Genomic DNA, 22,619 nt, shown 5'->3' with positions numbered 1-22,619 from the left:
TCTTGCCTTGATGGTTTGTGTTGAGAAGTCTGCTGTGATTCTAATGGGCTTTCCTTTGTGTGTGATTTCTTTCTTTTCTCTGACTGCTTGTAGAACTTTGTTCTTCTGTTGTGTTTCTGGAATCTTAACAATTATATGCCTATGTGTAGATTTTTTTTGATCAAGGCTATTTGGAGTCCTATATGCCTCACTTATCTGTATGTCATGCTCTTTTCCCCTGCTTGGGAAGTTTTCTGCCACTATTTCTGTGAAGAGATATTTTTATGTCATCTGCACTCTCTCCTGTTTCTTCATTGAGCCCAATCAGTCTTATGTTATTCTTCTTTGCATCATCTAGCAGCTGCTGGATTGATTTCTCATGTTCCCTTATAATTTTCAAGCAACTTTTCTTTTCCTGGTCACTAATTGCAATCTTATCTTCTGTATCTGAAATTCTGTCCTCACATTGGCTCATTCTGCTGTGTAGACTTTTAGTGGAGTTTTTCATGTCCTGGAAATCTATTTGCATCTGTTTTATGGATTCCATTTGTTTCTTATATTGGGATTCCATCATGTTCCTGAGCCTCCTCTCTAGATTTATTAATCATGTCTTGCACTAGGGTCACAATTTCTCCTGTTATCTGAGAAATTATTTCTGATTTCCTTTATTCCAGATCCCCTTTTGTTGACAGTTCATTGGGTCCAGGTGTTTGAGTATCAGAGTGTTCCATCTCATTTCCCTTTGGGGTTGCTGTAGGTGATCTGGAAGTCTTATTTTGAGACTTATTTACATATTTTCTCATTTCAACTGGGGTGGGGGGCTCTTAGCGCCTGCATGGATTACCTCCTCTGAGCTGGGAGATGTGGAACAGGGGCTGGGAATTACGGTAGTGATGGTGACTCAAAAGCCCTTTCCTGTGGGCTGGGAGCAGCAGGAGGGATGGTTGCCAGGAAGCCCCTTCCTTGGACCAGGATCAGTGGGACAGAAGGTGGCCCAAAAGCCCTTTCCTCTTGGCTAGAAGTGGGTGGGATAGTGTCCAGGAAGCCCCTTCCTCTGGACCAGGAGCAGTGGGAAGTTGGCTCAGAAACCCCTACCTCTGGGCCGGGAGCAGCAGGAGGGTTGGTGACTTGGAAGCCCCTTCCTCTGGACCAGGAGCAGTGTGACAGTGGCTCAGAAGCCCCTACCTCAGGGCCGGGCACAGTGGGACTCAGTACCTTGTTCTGGTGGTCTGGTGTCCTCTGCATTTGTAGTGTGGAACCAGGTGGTTGCCTGTCTGTAGCCGGGTGATTCGGCGTCTTCCACACAACTGGGGACCTTGGTAGGGCGTGCACAGGCCGGCCTGTCTGCAGCGGGCTGATTCGACATGTTCCGCGTGTCTGGGGACCTCCAGTAGGGCATGGGCAGACCTGCCTGCAGCCAGGTGATTCGGCTACCTTTCCACTTTTGATCCTCCAGCAACAGCCTCCCAAGCAGCTGGGATTGCCTGAGTCTACCACCATGGCCTGTGATAGTTTTACTTTTGATGCTTCCTTGCATCAACACATTGTAGGTTATGAGGAATCAGAAATGAGAGGTAGTTATTCTTCTCCAAATACACATTCTATACCCATAAGGATAAAACTGAAATTGAAGGTTACAGATATAGGGAAAAATAATTTCAGATCACAAGATATTTTAGTTGAATTGTGTGAGGATTAATCTTACCTTTGCTAATAATAACTGTCTAACTTGTAATTGCCCCATTTTATGCATTCAGCTTAATCACAGAGTGACCTTTATTTAATCTGTACTCAATGTATGGTCTCAACTAGAGATCAACTCTGACCCTGATTTTCAAAAATGCTAACATCCTTCCCTGTTTCAAGAAATAATAATTTGAATAAACTCCTGTCAAAATAAAATTATCAGTTACTGGACAAGATTCCCTAATCTGTTTCCATGTCAACATTATGACATTTTAAGCAGAGTTCTAGAGGTCTTAACTCTAGATACATGCATGTCAGCTACATTTTTTTTCCTTAAATTCTTTCATTGGTACATTTTAGGTATACAATACATTTACATTTATCATCAGGTGCTTGTACCTGTACATGATGTACCTTGGTTCTTTTTTTGCACCATTATCTATGCATCCTTCACTCCCTCCACCCTCCCCTACTTACATAGACTTTGTTTACTTATTTTCTTTTTTCTCATAATTTTTCCTTTCCCATTTTTCATTTCCCCTTCCCCTCTCCCAACCACTACCACTTTGGGGCTTTTCGTCCAATGTCAAATTATCAATTATTCATTTTAATCCTTAATTACACATTCAGTTTTTCACACTAGAGAAACTATTTGGTATTTACACATGTGTATCCTATTTATTTCACTTAGGAGTATGGCCTCAATATGCATGTATTTATCTATAAATGTCTCCATTTTCTCTTTCTTATGGCTGAGTAGTACTCCATTTTATTAAAAATCTCACATCTTCTTTACCCAGTTTCCAGTTGATGGGCACTTGGGCTGTTTCCAAACTTTAGCTATTACAAACTGTGCCACTGTAAACATGGGTGTGTGTATATCGCTGGGGTATGATTCTTTTAATTCTTTTGGGAAGATACCCAGCAGGAGAATAGCTGGGTCAAATAGGAACACTAACCCTAATTCTTTGAGGTATCTCCAAACTGATTTCTATAGTGGTTGCACCAGTCTGCACTCCCACCAACAATAGAGAAATGTTGCTTTCTCCCCACATCCCTGCCAGCATTTATTATTGGTTGATTTCTTGATAGCAGCCATTTTTTCTGGAGTGAGGTGGAATCTCAGTATTGTTTTCATCTGCATCTCTCGATGACCAGTGATGTTGAACATTTTTTTCATGTATTTATTTGCTGCTTTTACTTCTTTGAGAAATGTCTGTTTATTTCAGCTGTCCATTTTTGAGTTGGGTCTTTGAATTTGAGGGATCGGATTTTTTTCCATTCTTTATATATTCTGAATAGTAGTCCTTTGTCTAAGGTACAGGTGCTAAAATATTTTTTTCCACATTGTAGGTTGTCTCTTAGCTCTGCTGGTGGTTTCTCTTGCTGTGCAGAAGCTTTTTCATGAAATGAAGTCCCAGTTATTCATTCTTCCTGCTACTTTCCATGCTACTGAGGTTTTTTTCATAAAGTCTTTTCCTATGTCAATGTCTTCAAGAGATCTACCTAACTTATCTTCCAACAAGTTTAGAGTTTCCCTCTTAACATTTAGATCTTTAATCTACATCAATCTTAGTTTAGTGCTTGTTGATAGGTATGCATCTAGTTTTAATCTTTGGCAGGTTGAAATCCAGTTTTTCCAACACCATTTATTAAATAGGCTATCCTTCCTCCAATGAGGGTGGTTGGCTCCTTTGTCAAAGATGAAGTGGCTGAGTATGTCAGGAGTTGTTTTTGCATCTTCTAGTCCACTGATCCTGAAGTCTGTTTCTTTGCCAGTACCATCCTCTTTTTATCACACTAGCTTTGTAGTATAGTTTCAAGTTGGGAATTTTGATATCCCCAGCCATGTCTCTGTTGGCTAGAGTTGCTTTTGCTATTCTAGGTCTCTTATGGTTCCAAATGAATTTTTGGATTGTTTTCTCTAGTTCTGTGAAATATATTTTTGTAATTTCAATTGGCATTGCATTGAATCTATATAGTAGTTTTGGAAGTATGGCCATTTTCACTATATTCATTCTTCCTACCCAGGAGCAAGGGTTGTCTTCCCATTTTCTTCCATCCTCTTCAATGTCCTTTTTCCGAGTGCTGTAGTTTTCAGTGTAGATGTCTTTTGCTTCCTTTGTTAGACTGATTCCTAGATATTTCTCTCTTTTTTGGATGTTATTGTAAAAGGAATTGTTTCCCTAATTTCTCTCTCAGTGAGTCTGTTATTTGTGTATAAGAAAGCTATTGTTTTTTGAGTGATGACCTTATATCCAGCTACTCTACTGAATCTGTAAATTAAGTCTAGATGTCTTTTGGCTGAGTTTTTTTTTTTTTTGCTTCTATGTAAAGTATCATATCTTCAGCAAATAATGACAGTTTAACTTCTTCCTTTCCTATCTTTATTTTCTTTTCTAATTTCTTTGGCTAATGTTTCCAGAACTATGTTGAACAGGAATGCTGATAGTGGGCATCCTTGACTTATTCCTGATTTTAGCATGAAAGTTTTCAGTTTTTAACCATTTAGTATGATGTTGGCTTTTGGTTTTTTATAGATAGCCTTAATCAAGTTGAGATAAAGACCTTCTATCACAACTTTCTGTGGGTTTTTTTTTTTTATCATGAATTGGTGTTGGATTTGTTTGAATGCTTTTTCTGCATCTATTGAGATGATCATATGGTTTTTGTCCTTGGCTTTGTTAATATAGTGTATTACATTTATTGATTTACATATGTTGAACCATCCTTGCATCCCTGGAATAAATTTGACTTGTTCGGGTTGCATGATCTTCTTGTTGATGCTCTGTATCCTGTTTGCCAGTATCCTGTTGAGGATTTTTGCATCTATGTTTTTTAGGGAGATTGGTCTGTAGTTCTCTTTTTGAGTTGGGCCTTTCACTGAGTTTGGAATCAAAGTAACACTTGCTTTCAGGAATGAATTTGGAAGTATTGCTTCCCTTTCAGTTTCCTTAATGAGTTCAAAGAGTAATGGTGATAGTTCTTCTTTAAATGTCTTGTAGAATTCAGCAGTGAAGCCATCAGGATCTTGGCTTTTCTTTGCTGGTAAATTTTTGTTATATTTTCAATTTCACTCATTGTAATTGGAGTGTTTAGAATTTCTATATCTTCTTCATTTAATTTTGGCAATTCATATGTATCTAGGAATCTGTCCATTTCTTCTGTGTTTTCCATTTTATTAGAGTACAGGTTCTCAAAGTAGGTATTTAATCCTCTGGATTTCTGCTGGTCTGTTGTGACTTCATCTTTTTCATTCTTAATTGCATGGATTTGACCATTTTCTTTCCTTTGTTTGATGTTTGCCTAAAGGTTTTTCAATTTTATTTGAAACCAACCAACTCTTTGATTCATTGATTTTTTTGTATCATTCTTTTAGTTTCCATTTCATTGATTTCTGCTCTGATCTTTATAATTTCCTCCCTTGAATGAGCTTTGGGTTTACTATGCTGTTCTTTATCTAGGAGCTTGAGGTTCTGCATTAAGTTATTTATTTGAGTTCTCTGTGTTTTCCTAATGTGGGCATTCACTGCTATGAAATTCCCGCATAGAACTGTTTTCCTTGTGTCTCATATATTCCTGTATGTTTTACTGGCATTTTCATTTACATGTAGAAACTGTCTAATTTCCACTTTAATTTTCTCTGTGACTCATTGGTTGTTCAGGAGGGTGTTATTTGATTTCCATGTGTTTGTGGGAATTTTGCAGTTTCTTATGTTATTGATCTCCAGTTTTATTGCCCTATGATTTGATACTATACAGGGTTTAACGTCAGGTCTTTTACATGTCCTATGAGCTAGCATGTGGTCTATTTTTGAGAAAGACCCATGTGCAGACAAAAAGAATGTGTATTCTGATTTTGTGGGGTGGAACACTTTGTAATCATCTATTAGGTCCATTTGTTCAATAGCTTAGTACAGTTCTAGAATTTCATTATTAATTTTTTGGGTTATTGAGGTTTGCCAGTACAATTGTATCAGTGCTTATTTGTTTTTTTTGTGTCCATTAATATTTATTTTGCATAGTTGGGGGCATTTGTATTTGGTGCATATATATTTAGGATGTCCATCTCTTCCTGTTGGATTGTTCCCTTCACAAGGATCTAGTGACTATCTGTCTCTCTTAATTAGTTTTGAATTGAAATCTACTTTGTGTGCAAATAAGATTGCTACCCTGCTTGTTTTTCTGGGTTTCTGTGGCATGGAGAACTGTTTTCCATCCTTTTACTTTCAGTCTGTGAATTTCTTTTTGAGTTAAGTGTGTTTCTTGTATACAGCATATTGCTGGATTTTGCTTCTTAATCCATCTTGTCAGTTTATTTGTTTTGATTGGTGAATTGAGGCCATTAACATTGATGATTATAATAGATAGATATTGACTCATCCTTGTCATGATGTTTTACTATCACTGGCTCTTTTTTTCTTTCTTTTCCCCATTTCCCTTTAATTTCTTACCTTGCCTGGTGGCTTTCTTCTGTTGGGCCTCATGGAGTTGTGACCTTCATTGTCTTTTTCTAGGATATTGCTTAGAATTGTTTGGAGTGCTGGTTTGGTATTCATGAAATTTCTCAGGTGTTCTTTGTCCTGGAAGTATCTAAATTCCCCATGGATTTTGAAAGATAATTTTGCAGGATACAACAGTCTAAGTTGGAAGTTATTTTCTTTTAGGTCTTGAAATACTTCATTCCAGGCTCTCCTTGATTTGAGGGTTTTTGTTGTGAAATCTGCCATGATTCTGATCCTTTGTAGGTGATTTGTTACTTTTCTCTACCTGCATGTAGGATTTTGTTTTCTGTTGGGTTTCTGGGGTCTTGACTATTATATGTCTCTAGTTGTAGATTTTTTTGATTGTGGCTAGTTGGTGTTCTATATGCCTCACTTATCTGTATGTACAATTCTCCACCTCTATCTGGGAAGTTTTCTATTACTTCTGTGAACACCTTTTTATATGTCAGTTGTACTTTCTCCTGTTTTTTCTTGGACTCCTATCAGCCTTATCTTATTCTTCTTTGCATTGTCTAGGAGCTGCTCTATTGATTTCTCATGGTCCCTTACTATTTTTAAGAAATCCCTGTTTTCATGATCCTTAACCACAATCCTGTCTTCTATATCTGATACTCTATCTTCACATTCCATTAATCTGCTGTGCATACTTTCAATGGAGTTTTTAATCTCCTGAATATCTGTTTGAATCTGTTTCATTGATTCCATTTCTTTCTTATGTTGGTCAATCATGGTTTCCATTTCTTTCATATGCTGGGCATTCCTCGCTTCCAGCATGTTTCTGAGCTCATGTATTTTTATATCTGTTTCTGTTCTAGAACTTCTAATCATGTCTTTCACTCTGCTCACCATCTCTGTAGTTATCTGGGAGATTATTCCTACTTTGAATTTTTCTAGAGCCTCATTCATCTGTTTTGTTACTTCCTGTGCTATCAGTTCAGGTTGTCCAGGTGGTTGATTATCAGACTTTTCCACCTCATTTCCCCCTGAATTTACCCTTGGTGGGGTCAAAGCCTGAGTTTGTGCTTTGCTTAAATGTCTTCTCATTTTTGGTTTTGGTATTGTCCATCATTTAATTCCTTGGTTGATACTTTGAATTTGTTATTGTAAGTATCTTTGTTGCTTGTAGCTAGAACACTTATGGAATGATTGCTTCTCTGAGGTGTCTTCCAGATATAGCTGTTCTTTAGATTTTGAGTCTCTAATGTTTCTGGGGCTATCTCATTTTTATTATACCAGGCAGTTCAACTGATTAGATCAATCACAACACCTTATCCCAAGTGATACAGTCAGTGGCACAATTGCATCAAGTGCCTCTTAGAAAATGACAATTTGTGGTAGTTATTAATCTATCACCTTTAACTATGTGAATAAAATCAAAATCAAGGACCAACCCTACATATGTTTATAGGAAATAAACTCTTCTATAAAGCAACTTTACCCTTAGTGAGGGGGAGTTGGATGGACTTGGGGAGGGAGCAATAGTTAAGTAGAAGGATAGGGGAAAGTTAGTAGTGAGGCCAGAGAGCACAGGCGAGAGAAAGAAAGTGAAGAAAAGAAAAATAAAGAAGAAATACAAATTAGGGCTAGGACAGGAACACAAAGGGTGATGAAAAACAGTGTAGGACAACAAGGGAGTGAGGGAGAGAGAAAGAGAAAGAAAAGTTAAAGAGAAAAATAAACATTTTAAATGAGTAGAAAAAGAAGAAAACAAGTTAAAAATAAGAGCAAAAAGTTGTAATTTTGAAAATAACAACATATAAAAATGAAGGGCCTCCTTCAGGGTATGTCTCTCCTGTCACAATAGGCAACATGGGCAGCAGCGTGCAGTTATAAGTTAATGAGTCTCAGTAAGCCAGTCAGACCCATGGGATTTAGGCAGATTTCTGGCTGCAAGTCCCAAGTTGAGCTCCCTGTCCTCCTGCAGGGTTGAACTCTGCAAGGTTCTATTGAAGGTTCCAACAGCCTTTCCCCTGAAGATACTCCAGGTTTGGATGGGAGGTGATGATCCCTCCAGTTTACCAGGTATAGTGGTCTGTGGTGGCTTTATTGCGGAGATTCTCTTCACTTTTACAGTGGGCTTCAGTTTTCATCAGGGAGCCTCAAAAAGGACCTCTCTCTTTTGCTCACTTCTGCAGCTCAGGGACCTTTTTGTACCCCTGTGCCTCTGTAGTGTGGAACCAAGTAGCTGCACAGTCAAGAGGCCAGAGATGGGGGGTGGTGATGTCTGTTGTTGCAGGCTGCAGGTGGGCATGCCTGGGGTGTCCTCTCAGTCTGCTGGTCACAAGTGGGCATAGCAAGCCAGACTGAGCAGTGGTGCTCAGTCAACCCAGGTCAGCTACATTAACCTTCCTCTACCTTCCAGAGTAGGAAAAAAAATTGAGACCTGAGTTTCGGTCTCCTTTTGAGATTTAGTGGGCTGATTACAATATTGCAGGAGGATATGAACAGGTGCAAGGATATTCTGGAATGAGGAAAGAGAGATATGTGTACTGAATTACCACATGTTCACACTTTCTGTGATCTTTGTGATCAATGACTACAATTCCTAAATGGATGCAGCTGGTGTCACCCACTGCCTCCCTCTGTGATATGTCAGGAACCTCCAAAAAGGAAGGCACAGTGATGAAAGAAATTCTTCCTGGAGTGACAAAGAAGTGTATGTTTGATTTCTGGAAGGAACAATCTGCCAGCATTCTGCTGCCTAAGTGCCTTGTGGTTCTAATCAGACAGCTCCATTCAGGGTTTTCAAACAAAACACCTATGACAAATTACATCAAAATGATATGTTCATTTTTTCTGTAAACTAAAATAATGTGGCACTTCTACCATAGGGAAGACTATGTGGATGAATCAAAGCAATCAATATAGAACACAGAGCCTAACACTTGACACTCAGAAATGGCTCAGTAACTATTCCTGATGTTAAGGAAACTGTCCTCATCCTAAGCCTCCTCCTCATCATCTTCATAATTCTTCTGAAATGCTTTGCAAACAGTTTAAATGTCCATTATCAGCTAACATGCATGCAATATCGATGGGAAATAAAATCAATGTGGGAAGAAAGCAAAACTTTGAGAATTTTAGGGCCCTCATCATAAACACATAGATAAATATGACAGTCCTCACAGTTCAAATTGTGAACATGTGTATTCTACCACTTGGCTACCCAAGTTGCATGACTGTCCCCATAATGAGGAACCAGTAGTGCTCATGGTCCTTCATGTACCCATCTCCCTCAGCACTTACTGGTTTGGGGTATTTCTCTGCAGTGACATGATAAAAGAACGAAGAACCTGTGTGCTGCCCAGTGAAGGCTAAGGATCTGTTACCAGGACTGATAGGAATGCAGTCTCAGGTGGGATGTTCCTGATGCAGAGAACCAAAGGAGCAATAGTCACAGGTATAGTGTCACTTGGACTGGAATCATCAAACCAAAAGCCTAGAAGGACAGCTTACTGAAGGAATGGGCTACAGAGTGATTACTTACTAGTATATAATCTTGTAGTCTCAATGAACACAGCTTGTAATTGTCCAATTTCAACCAAGTTATAGTAATCTCTAAGTACTTCCTAACATTAACACAAGGAGAAAAGAAAATTAATTTCCAAAAAATGCCTCTGAGTTCTCTCTTGACTCACTCAGGACAATATTTGTGCCTCCTACACACATTATGTTCCATTCTTTTTTTCACAGATATACCTCCTTTTTATTTCTATTTTTTATTTTGGTAAAATAAGAATAACAAAAGTTTGGCACTTTAAACTTGCACCTAATGGCATTAATTACATTCACATTGCTGTGAAACTATTACCAACTTTTATCTCTAAAATTTCATCTTTCCAAACTGAAGCTGCATATTCATTTTTAAAACTCTGCATGCATCCTTCCCCAAAATGCTGACAACTACTATAAAATATCATGAAAAATTAAAGCCATTACAATAGAAAAATTGTGACCAGAAAGGTAGTATTTATAAATCTACACGGTAAATTTTACCACTTTGTCCAAAGTACATATCAAATGCATTGCATAGGTCCTGAGATTTGACTACAGAGCCTCCACTGGGTGCTTTTAATGCCCCTGTTCCTCAAACTGCACATGAAGGGATTCAGCATAGAAGTGAGCACGGTGTATATCTCTGAAGCCTCCAGGCTGTTTCTAGGACAATTTGAAACACCTGAAACAAGCCACACTCCAAGGCCTATTCTGTAACTTAGACCAGCAACTCTCAGGTGAGACCCACAGGTGGAGAAAGTTTACACTGTGGACCCTCAAGTTACAAACAGTTGACATAGGAACAACTTGGGTTAATTAAGTTAATGGAAGATTCATTTGCCTCTTGTTATCTATAGCATGTATCCTGGGTAAATATCTAGATCTCAGTTGTATTGAGTCATATCCAGCCTTCGGGGGGAATCAATTGAGTTTTTAAATCAAGGGTCCACTGTACTTCCCATTTGATGATTGGATTATCAGAATAGAGAAAACAATTTTATAGTAGAAGAAAAAGATCCTTGCAATGAAAAAGAAACATACACTGCGCCAATAAACTATGGTACTGTTTTATTAGCAAAGTAACAGAATGGGAAAGATCAAGGGCTTAAGAAGGGTTACATAAGAATTGAAAATTTCAGCTGCAGACAGGCAGGTCTGTGCACACCCTACCAAGGTCGTGAGTCGTCTGGAAGATGCAGAATCACCCTGCTGCAGACAGGCAGTTCTGCCCATGCCCTACTGAGGTCCTGAGTCATACAGAACATGCCAAATCAGCCCACTGCAGACAGGTAGGTCTGTGCACGCCCTATGGAGGTCCTGAGTCACATGGAAGATGCCAAATCAACCCACTGCAGACAGACAGGTCTGCCCATGTCCTACCTAGGTCCTGAGTCACAAAGAATATGCAGAATCAGCCCGCTGCAGACAGGCAGGTCTGCCCACGCCCTACTGAGGTCCTGAGTCATACAGAACATGCCAAATCAGCCCACTGCAGACAGGTAGGTCTGTGCACGCCCTATGGAGGTCCTGAGTCACATGGAAGATGCCAAATCAACCCACTGCAGACAGACAGGTCTGCCCATGTCCTACCTAGGTCCTGAGTCACAAAGAATATGCAGAATCAGCCCGCTGCAGACAGGCAGGTCTGCCCACGCCCTACCTCGGTCCTGAGTCGCACAGAACATGCTGAATCAGCCCGCTGCAGACAGGCAGGTCTGCACATGCCCCACCGAGGTCCTGAGTCACACAGAAAATGCCGAATCAGCCCGCTGCAGACAGGCAGGTCTGCCCAAGCCCTACCGAGGTCCCCAGTCACATGGAATACACCAAATCAGCCCATTGCAGACAGACAGGTCTGCCCATGTCCTACCGAGGTCCTGAGTCACACAGAACATGCTGAATCGGCCTGCTGCAGACAGGCAGGTCTGCCCACACCCTACTGAGGTCCCCAGTCATGCTAAATATGCTTAATCAGCCCGAAGCACACAGGATGGTCTTTGCACGCACTACTGAGGTCCTGAGTCACGCAGAAGACACAAAATCACCCCACTGCAGACAGGCAGCCACCTGGTTCCACACTACAAAGATGCAGAGGACACCACACCACCAGACCAATTTACTCAGTCCTGCTGTTCCTGGCCAAGAGGTAGGGGCTTCTGAGCCATCGTCCCACGACTCTTAGTCTAGAGGAAGGGGCTTCCTGGTTGCCATCCCTCCCACTGCTCCCAGCACAGAGGAAAGAGCTTTAGGGTCAGCTTCTGTCCTGCTGCTCCTGGCCCAGAGGAGGGGGCTTCCAGGCCACCATCCCTCCCAATGCAGCCAGAACACAGGAAAGGGCTTTTGGGTCACCATCCGTACTGCTGCTCCTGGCCCCTGACTGACCTCACTCAGCTCAGAGGAGGTAATCTGTGCAGGTGCTAACAGCTCCCTGCCCCAGTTGAAATGAGAAAACACATAAATAAGTCTCAAAACCAGACTTGCAGATCACCTACAGCAACCCCAAAGGGAAATGAGATGGAACACTCTGATACTCAACAACCTGGACTCACTGAAATGGCAACAAAAGGGGATCTGGAAAAAATGAAGTCAAAAATAATTTCTCAAATAACAGGAGAAATTGTGACCCTAGTGCAAGACATGATTAATAAATCTAGAGAGGAGCTCAGGAACATGATGGAATCCCAATATAAGAAACAAATGGAATCCATAAAACAGATGCAAATAGATTTCCAGGACATGAAAAACTCCATTGAAAGTCTACAGAGCAGAATGAGCCAATGTGAGGACAGAATTTCAGATACAGAAGATAAGATTGCAATTAGTGACCAGGAAAAGAAAAATTGCTTCAAAATTATAAGGGAACATGAGAAATCAATCCAGCAGCTGCTAGATGATGCAAAGAAGAATAACATAAGACTGATTGGGCTCAATGAAGAAACAGGAGAGAGTGGAGATGTCATAAAAAAATCTCTTCACAGAAATAATGGCAGAAAACTTCCCAAGCAGGGGAAAAGAGTTTGACATACAGATAAGTGAGGCATAGAGGACTTCAAATAGCCTTGATCAAAAAAAGTCTACACATAAGTATATAAATGTTAAGATTTCAGAAACACAACAGAAGAAAAAAGTTCTACAAGCAGTCAGAGAAAAGAAAGAAATCACATACAAAGGAAAGCCCATCAGAATCACAGCAGACTTCTCAACACAAACCACCAAGGCAAGAAGAGCTTGGAGGGACATATTCCAAGCCCTAAAAGAAAACAGCCACTGACCCAGATTGATGTACCCTGCAAAACTATCTTTCAGAATGGATGGAGAAATAAGATACTTTCATGACAAAGAGCACCTTAGTAACTTTGTGAATACCAAACCAGCACTCCAAAGAATTTTACACAATATCCTAGGAACAGATATTGAGGATCACAACCTCAGGAAGCAAAGCAGAATGAACCCATTTGGCATGACAAGAAATTAAATGTAAAGGGGAGAACCCAACAAAAAGAAAAAGTCATGGCAATGACAAGTCAACATGTTTGAGTTATAACGATCAATGGTAATGGTGTCAATTCACCAATCAAAAGAAATAGACTGGCAGAATAGGTCAAGAAGCAAAATCCAACAATATGCTGCATACAAGAAACACACTTAATTCAAAAGGAAACTCATAGACGGAAAGTGAAAGGTTGGAAAACAATACTCCATGCAACAGGAACCCGAAAAAAAGCAGGAGTAGCTATCCTGTTTTCATATCAAGTAGATTTCAAACCAACACTGATTTAGAGAGACAAAGAAGGACACTACGTGCTTCTAAAGGGAAGAATCCAAGCGGAAGAGATGACAATCTTAAATATCTATGCACCAAACACTAGTGCACCCAACTATATAAAACAAATACTAACGGACATGTAAAGTCATATATGCACTAATACAATTGTAGCGGGGAAGCTCAACACCCCACTGTCACAAATAGATAGATCAACTAGACTAAAAATAAGTAATGAAATACTAGAACTCAATCAAGTTCTTGAACAAATGAACTTAACAGATGTTTACAGAATCTTCCACCCCACAAAATCAGAATACACATTCTTCTCAGCTGCATATGGGTCATTCTGCAAAATAGACCACATACTCACACATAGAACATGTTTAAGTAAGTGCAAAGGAATTGAAGTCTCCTGTATATTATCAGACCATACTGTGGTGAAATTGGAGATCCAGAGCTAAAGAAACTCAAAAAATTTAATAAACACATGGAAATTGAACAACACACTTCTGAATAACCAATAGGTCACAGAGGAAATTAAAGAAGAAATCAGGCTGTTCCTTCAATTAAATGACAATGACAGTAAAACATATCAGAATCAATGGGACACAATGAAAGCCATCTTGCGAGGGAAATTCATAGCAGTGAATACGCATATTAGGAAAACAGAACGAGCCCAATTAAACACCCTGATGCTGAACCTCAAGCTTCTAGAAAAAGAAGAGCAGGACAACCCCAAAGCTCATACAAGGGAGGAAATTATAAAGATCCGAGGAAAAATCAATGCAATGGAGACTAAGAGATAATACAAAAAATTGATGAAGCCAAGAGTTGGTTCTTCAAAAGAATCAACAAAATTGATAAACCTTTAGCCAACCTTGTCAGAAAAAGGAAAGAAAAGGCCCAAATCCATGCAATTAGGAATGAAAAGGGTGAAATTACAACAGACCCAGCAGAAATCCTGACGATCATCAATACCTACTTCCAGAACCTATACAACAATAAGATGGACAACACAGAAGAAATGGACAGATTCCTAAATACATATGAATTACCAAAGTTGAATGAAGAAGACCTAAAAATTGTGAACAACCCAATATCAAGCAATGAAATTGAAAATGTAATTAAAAACTTACCAACTAAGAAAAGCCCGGGCCTTGATGGCTTCACTGCTGAATTCTACAAGACATTTAGAGAGGAACTGCTGCCACTCCCGTTTGCACTCTTCAATGAAATTGAAAGAGAAGCAATACTCCCAAATTCATTCCCGGAAGCAAGCATCACCTTGATCCCCAAAGCAGAGAAAGACCCAACTGAAAAAGAGAACTATATGCAAATCTCACTAATGAACATAGATGCAAAAATCCTTAATAAGATAATGGCAAACAGAATGCAGAAGATCATCAAGAATATCATACACCCTGATCAAGTGGGATTCATCCCAGGGATGCAGGGATGGTTCAATATATGAAAATCAATCAATGTAATACTCTATATCAATAGAGCCAAGGACAAAAACCATATGGTTATCTCCATAGATGCAGAAAAAGCATTTGACAAAATCCAACATGCATTTATGATAAAAACCCTACAATAAATTGGAATAGATGGTCTCTACCTCAAATTGATAGAAGCCATCTATGAAAAACCAACAGCCAATATCATACTAAATGGTCACAAACTGAAATCCTTCACACTAAAGTAAGGAACAAGAGAAGGGTGTCCACTATCACCACTTTTTTTCAATATAGTTCGGGAAACATCCACGGAAATTAGACAAGAGAAAGAAATAAATGGAATAAAGATAGGAAATGAAGAAGTCAGATTGTCACTATTTGCAGATGACATGATACTCTATATAGAAGACCCCAAGAACTCCACCAAAAGTCTTCTAGACTTAATAACCAAATTCAGTCAAGTAGCTGGTTACAAGGTCAACACACAAAAATCAATAGCTTTCCTCTACATGAATGACAGACTCACTGAGAGAGAAATCAGGCAAATATTTCCTTTCACAATAGCATCCAAATAACTGAAATACCTAGGATTCCTCCTAAGGAAAGAAATCGAAGAACTCTTCTCTGAAAACTATGGCACTCTGAAAAGAGAGATTGAAGATGATATCAGAAAATGGACAGACATCCACTGCTCTTGGGTAGGAAGGATTAATATAGTGAAATTGGCCATACTTCCAAAACTGCTATGTAGATTTAATGCAATTCCAATTGAGATCCGAGCAGCATACTTCATGAACCTTGAGAAAAAAATCCAAAAATTCATTTGGAACAAGAAGAGACCCAGAATAGCAAAAGCAATTCTTGGTAACAGAGACATGGCAGGGGATATCACAATCCCCAACCTGCAACTATACTACAAAGCTACTGTGATAAAAACAGCATGGTACTGGCAAAGAAACAGACTTGAGAACCAGTGGAACAGATTAGAAGATGCAGAAACAACGCCAGACACACTTAGCCATCTCATCTTTGATAAAGGAGCCCAACTCACTCACTGGAGGAAAGATAGCCTCTTTAATAAATGGTGCTGGAAAAATTGGGCTTCAACTTGCCAAAGATTAAAACTAGACCTGTATCTCTCACCATGCACTAAACCAAAATCAAAATGAATTAAAGATCTAAATATTAAAATAGAAACTGTGAGCCAGTTGGAACAGAGGTTAGGTAGAACCCTTGAAGACATCAGTGTAGGAAAAGATTTTATGAACAAAACCTCAGTTGCCCGTGAACTAGCACAAACAATCAACAAATGGGATCTCTTCTTATTAAAAGGCTTCTGCACAGCAAGAGAAAGCACCAGCAGTGTGAAGAGACAACCCATAATGTGCAAACAAATCTTCACCTGCTCTTCCTCAGACAAATGTCTACTATCTTGAATCTATAAAGAACTTAAAAAGATCAGACCTCCCAAATTTAAAGACCCAATCCAAAAATGGGCATCTGAAATGAACAGACATTTCTCAGACAAAGAAGTCGAAATAGAAAATAAATACATGAAAAAAGGTTCAACATCACTGATCATTCCAGAGATGCAAATGAAAACAACAATGAGATTCCACTTCACTCCAGGAAGAATGGCTGCTATCATGAAATCAACCAATAACAAATGCTGGCGGGGCTGTGGGGAAAGAGGAACCCTGCTCCACTGCTGGTGGGAGTGTAGAGGGGTGCAACCACTGTGGAAATCAGTATGGAGATACCTCAAAGAACTAAGACTGGAAGTCCCATTTGACCCTGCTATTCCACTGCTGAGGATCTTCCCCAAAGAATTAAAAGAATCACACCACAGTGATACATGTTCATAGCAGTGCAGTTTGTAATAGATCAATCTTGGAAACAGCCCAAATGCCCATCAACTGAAGACTGGATCAATAAAATGTGTTTTTTCTAAAATGGAGTACTACTCAGCCATAAAAAATGAGAAATTAGAGACATTTATACCTAAGCGGATGCACATTGAGGTGGTACTCTTAAGTGAAATATATAGGACACACATGTGTAAATACCAAATAGTTTCTCTGGTGTGAGAAACTGAAAGTGTAAATAAGGACTAAATGTATAATATGTAATGTGAAATAGCAAGAAAAGTGGCAAAGGGGAAGGAAGTGGGAGGGCTATTGGAAATGATAGAAGGGAATGGGATTAATATGAGAAAACGGAAAAATAGGAACAAAATCTTTGTAAATAGGGAGGACTGGAGAGGTTGAAAGGAGGGCTGTGCATGGGTGAAAGATAAGAATCAAGAGAGACTATGTAAAGGTGCAAATTTCCAATGATGAATGTCATTATATTGTATACCTAAAATGTACCAATGATTAGAATGAATAACCGATAATGTAAAATTGAAAGTAAATGTCCAAAGTGGTAGCGGTAGTGGGAAGGGCAGGGGAAAGGAAAGAAGGGAAAGGAAAAATGATGAGAAATGGAAAAAATGGAAATAAAGTCTTTGTAAATAGGGAAGGGAGAAGGGCATGAACGGCAGGCTAGGAATGAGGAAAAAGTAAGAACCAAGATGCCTTATGTAAAGGTACAATTCCTAATGAGAAATGTAATTTTATTTTATACCTACAATGTAGCAGTAAGAGAATTTAATACAGAAAAAAAAATGAATTGAAAATTTCCATATTTTAAAATTTAAAATCTGTAGAAGAAATAAATGGTATAGCAGGGACTTTAGAAAGCTGAAAAAAACTAAAAGGCCACAGAGGATGACATTCATAATGAGTGGGTAGTTCAGAGGGTGACAAATGGCCACTAACCGGGTGTAGGCAGTCAGAGTCAGAAGCCTACTGTCCATAATCCAAGAAGGATTATCTGAGTGAGGCAGCACACATAGGAGATTTCTCTGCTGTGAGTTTGGATGCCCATAATTATCTTTGGGACCATGGTGGAGACTGAACAGATGTAAGCCTAGGAGAGTTTAGAGAGGAAGAAGTACATAGGGGTGTGGAGGTGGGAGTCAAAGCTGATGGCCTGGATGAGGAGATTACGGAGCACCATGACCAGCTGCATGGGCAGGAAGAGGGCTGAGAGAATTGGCTGCAGGTCTGGGTGTTTGAGAGTCCCAGGTGATGCAATTCCGAGCACTCTATTGGATGTTGTGCTTGTATATTCCTTTTGAAAAAGAAAAGAAGATGGGAAAATGAAATAAGTAGTTGTCTTCTGCACTCTTTATGAAGCAGGGAGATAAAGACAGATCTGGGGAGAATGAAGCACAGGAACCCTGCAGGTGTAGTTTGGCTTAGTTTCCATTTTATAAGGTTTGGACAGCATTTCCTAGCCTAAGGAGAGGCTCTGTTGAGGGCAGGGGCCTGTGGAAGGCTGAGAAAACTTCTTAGAGTAGCACTGGCCCTTGAGGGAAGGGGATAAAGGGGAGAAGCCCGGAACAGAGAGGAAGGCCAAACCCAAGCCAGAGAGGGACTCAGAACAATTCAGTAAAGGACATGTCCATGATCAAGGCCAGAATACCTGGAAGCTCAACAAACAAAGGCCTCATTGGATTGGCTGGCAGAATTATTTTTTGCCCAGAAAGGTGATATTCATACTCCTCTAACAAATGTCTTTGTTGTGTTTATATTGATCATTTTAGCAATGGAGTCATTCTTTTTCAGTATAAAAGCCCTAAACTGGGAGTCCCTTTGTCAACCCCTTCAGATACCCACCCAGGTTTATTTGTCTTTGGGGATTTTTTTCAATTTACAGTAAGTGATGCTTTCTGCTTTCACTTTAACAATAAAATACTTTTGCTCAGTCCTCTTTAGACTCTCTACTTTCTGATTCTTTCTGGGTTGAGAGAAGAACCCACAGCTTCAGGGTAACTCCAGACTCATGTTTCTGTTTTGGTTTTTTTTAATGGAGTTTTAATATGTTCCCCAGACTGGTCTGAGGGATTAGTTAGCTCAAGTGATTCTCCCGTCTCTACCTCTAGCATGCTGGGATTTCAAATATGGTCCACCACACACAGCTTTCTGTATATATTTTTCACACAAGGATCCACAAGTGAAATATTTATACTTGAGGTCTATACACCTTTGTAGATACTTCTTAGTTGTGAAAAAAATTTTCTTGGAACTCTTTCATTATTGGTTTCTGTATTATTTTCTTCTTTCTGTACCTATTTGGCTTACACTAAACAATGTCTAATGATCAAAACATTAGAAATAAGCCCCATTCACATAAAGTACAGCTTACTCTTTGCAGAAGAAAAGGACAAAATAATACTTCCACTTTTATGAAAAAAATAATTCTAATTAAAGGAAATTAAAAACAAAAGCATCTTTTGGCATTCAGACAATGGCACAGATTCATCTAAAGCAGAAAGTATTTTAAACTCAGGTTGCAATTCTGGAGGCTAAATTAAAGTTAAAAATCTATAATTGGGACTCATGATTATATAGCAGTTATTATCCTGTGTTTTTATAATTCCTGTGTTTCCCTCTTTTCCTTCTTCAGGGATGTAAGTGATCAGTCAAACATTGTTTATGTTTTTAAAATCATTCAGTACATTACTTCTGTTATCATTGGCTTTGGTGGGCTTCAAATTTGAAGAACTGTAGTTAAATTCACTACACATGATTAATGATATCATAGACCAGCAATGTGACATTAGTATGCACTGTACTTGTCAATAATTAGAAAGCAGTGAAATGATAATAAACACTTTAAAATTTTATTTTATTTTATATGATTTCATTTATATCAACCCCATAAATATGTGGTGCAGAATATTATTTTTCTCCTTATTTTAGGATGGAGAGGGAATAACGTTCTTCTATGGTGACCTGATGACAGTTCATCCTTCACTATTTTTCTGAATATTATTTCCCCAAATGAATATAAGTGCATAATGTATCACAAATGTATACTAATAAAAACAGTGCTGCATACAGCACAGATACCTTGAATGAATACCTGATCTACTGTTTGATTTGTAAAAAGAATAAATGAATAAAACTTCTGGAGGAAAAAGTATCAAAAAGGATTGTTAACTATCATTTTAACAAAGCTTCAATTTTGAAAAAAATTTAAAAACCTTAGAGAGCTTACATTAGATGCATTCTTCCTTTTCTGAACACTACTGAATATAGTGCTAAATATATAACTATATAGTATAAAATATACTGTTAAATCAAAGGTAGTACTAACTTGGGGGTGAGGGAAACCCTTATATTTAGAGTTAAGAACTTTATCACCAAAGAACCTCCCAAACCCAGGATTCAGTGCCAACCTTTATGTGATATCTTAGCAAATCTGCACACCAAGCTCCTGAATACATGTGGCAGTTAAAATTTTAAACTTGAGGAAGTACTATGTTTTGCTTAACAGTTACAGCCCTCTACACTCTCAGTAATTTTGTTCAAAGTCTCTGTTTCAATTTTCACCAAGTCACATTATCATTCTTTTTCTTTTTTTTGATAATAGCCATTCTAACAGGTATAACATTATATTTTATTATGATTTTTATTTACTAGACTAATGCATTACATTGATGATTAGTGAATTTGAACATTTTTTCCACATAACTTTTGTCCATTTGTGTATCTTCTAAGAAATGCTATTCAGGTATTTTTCTTGTTTATAATCTAGTTATGTGTATTCTGTTTTCTCAGTTTTTTATAAATTGATAATTTACCTCTTTTCTTGTATATGATTTAAAAATATGTTCTCCATTCTGTAGTTTTCTCCTTGCTCTGAACATTTTTTCATTCACAGTATGAATGACTTTTCATAATTTATATTATTGTATGTTAATATCACACAATGATGGGATTTATTTGGTGATGTTTGTACATATATTTCACATGTTTTCATGCAGACTCATCTCTCTTTTCTCTTTTGTTATGTATGAGTTTATATTTATATGCAAACAAACATTTTGCTGAGGTTTTCTCCTTTTTTCTTCCAGTAGGCTTTTATATTTATGATTTATAAGCAACATTTTAATGCATTTACAGTTGCTTTTTGTGTATGGTGTGATTCTAACTTCATTCAACTACAAATATCTATCATTTACTGTGTCATCTACAGATGATTTTATCTTTTCTTCACTGTGTTTTCCTGATATCTTTTTAAAAATTAAGTTTACTATGAATTTGTAAATTTATTTCTTACCTCTCCATTACTTCACTGCTCTTGCCTATGCTTTCATGATTGTAACATGTTGTATTGTGTTCATGGTATCTTTTCATGCATTCAATTTTTAAATTTTGATGAAATTAAATGTCTTTTTTCTGCTGTTGCTTATGCTTTCTGTGATATATCTACCAATTAGTGTCATTATTCCATTCATGGTAATGAAGATATTCTTCTGTTCTTATTTGTAAGTTTTGTGGTTTTAGCTATTAATCTTTAAGCCTTTGGTTTGTTGTTTGGTAGATTCTGGTTATGGTTTGAGCTAGAGGTTAAATTTCTTGCATTTATATTAAACATTTCCTTGGGAAAAGGTCTTTTTTAAATTTATATTTAAAATTTCAATGAACATATGCATCTGTACATATTGGTGTGATATGATGTGATATTTCAAAATGTATATAATGGGTGCTGATCAGATCAGGGTAATTGACATAGCTATCAAGTCACACCTATCATATTTTATTTTAAGAACATTCAACTTTCTCTCTCATAGCTACTTTGAAATGTACAATTATTTTAATCCAAGTTACCACACTGTCCTATTGCTAGGACAAAGTATCCAACGTCTGCAATTTAAATTAGAAGAAGTTTTTGTTTTTGTTTTTGCTCATGTTTTTAGTCCATTGTCAGCTGGCTCCAAGACAGAAACCATATAGCTGTGGCAGAGGAAAATGTGCTCAACCCATGATGGCCAGGAAGCAGACAAAGAAAGGAAGAGCCAGTGAGGGGAATATTGTATAGGCTTCTAGGTCATATCCCCAGTGACCATCTCTTCTGATCATGCTCCACCTTCTAACAGCATGTTTAGCTCTGAATGTATCAGTGCATTCATCTACTGCTCAGGATAGGGCTTCTGTCATCTAATCACCTTTCAAAAGCCCCACCTGTAAACATCTGTGCCTCTTCGGGAACACTCTAGATCTAAACCCTAACAATCCGCCCCTGGGCCCCGAAGTACTCACGTCTATATCATGATGAAAAGTGCATTTAGTCCATCTCCAAGAGTCACCCAGCTTTGATAGTTCTAATATTGATGAAAAGGCTAAGTCTAAATTTTCTCTGAGACACAAGGCAAACTTTTATCTATGAGTGATTGGAAAAATGAAAAAGAGAGTTAAATATTTCCAAAATACAAGGGGATTGTTAAACATTTCCATTACAAAAGTGAAAAATAAGTGTATAGAAAGGAATGGGATTAGAGCAAGACTGAAACCCAGCAGGACAAGCATGAAATATGTAGCATTATGTGCAGACCCCAGGGGAAGCTTTGGTGAGATCTGAGCACCAAAGATATTTTATGAAAGTAGAAAATAAAAGTGTATGTCCTCCTTTCTTCAGAGGACTTGACAGTATGCTACATTCTCAAAGTCAAGTTTCAGGGAAAATAATATACAATGCCAATATTTTTAAACTGGCACTTAAATATATAAATATTTGTAGGCTAACATTTAATAATTAGATATGTATATATGCTGTGTAATGTTGAAATCAGGGTGAGGTTATCTGTGTTCACAAATATTATAATTTCTTTGTGGTAAA

General features: G+C 38.2%; 1 protein-coding gene across 5 annotated transcripts in view; it reads right to left on the bottom strand.

The window, feature by feature from the left end:
* The window catches only part of LOC147820571 (olfactory receptor 7D4-like), a 192,775-nt gene that overhangs the window by 97,891 nt on the left and 72,265 nt on the right, over window positions 1–22,619 (bottom strand). The gene's annotated exons all lie outside the window — the stretch shown is intronic.

This window comes from Heterocephalus glaber, unplaced genomic scaffold (assembly GCF_053883595.1).
Source record: "Heterocephalus glaber isolate CG9 unplaced genomic scaffold, H.glaber_assembly_v1.0 deba00001845, whole genome shotgun sequence".
Taxonomy (NCBI): Eukaryota; Metazoa; Chordata; class Mammalia; order Rodentia; family Bathyergidae; genus Heterocephalus; species Heterocephalus glaber.
This window is presented reverse-complemented; position numbering and strand designations above follow the sequence as displayed.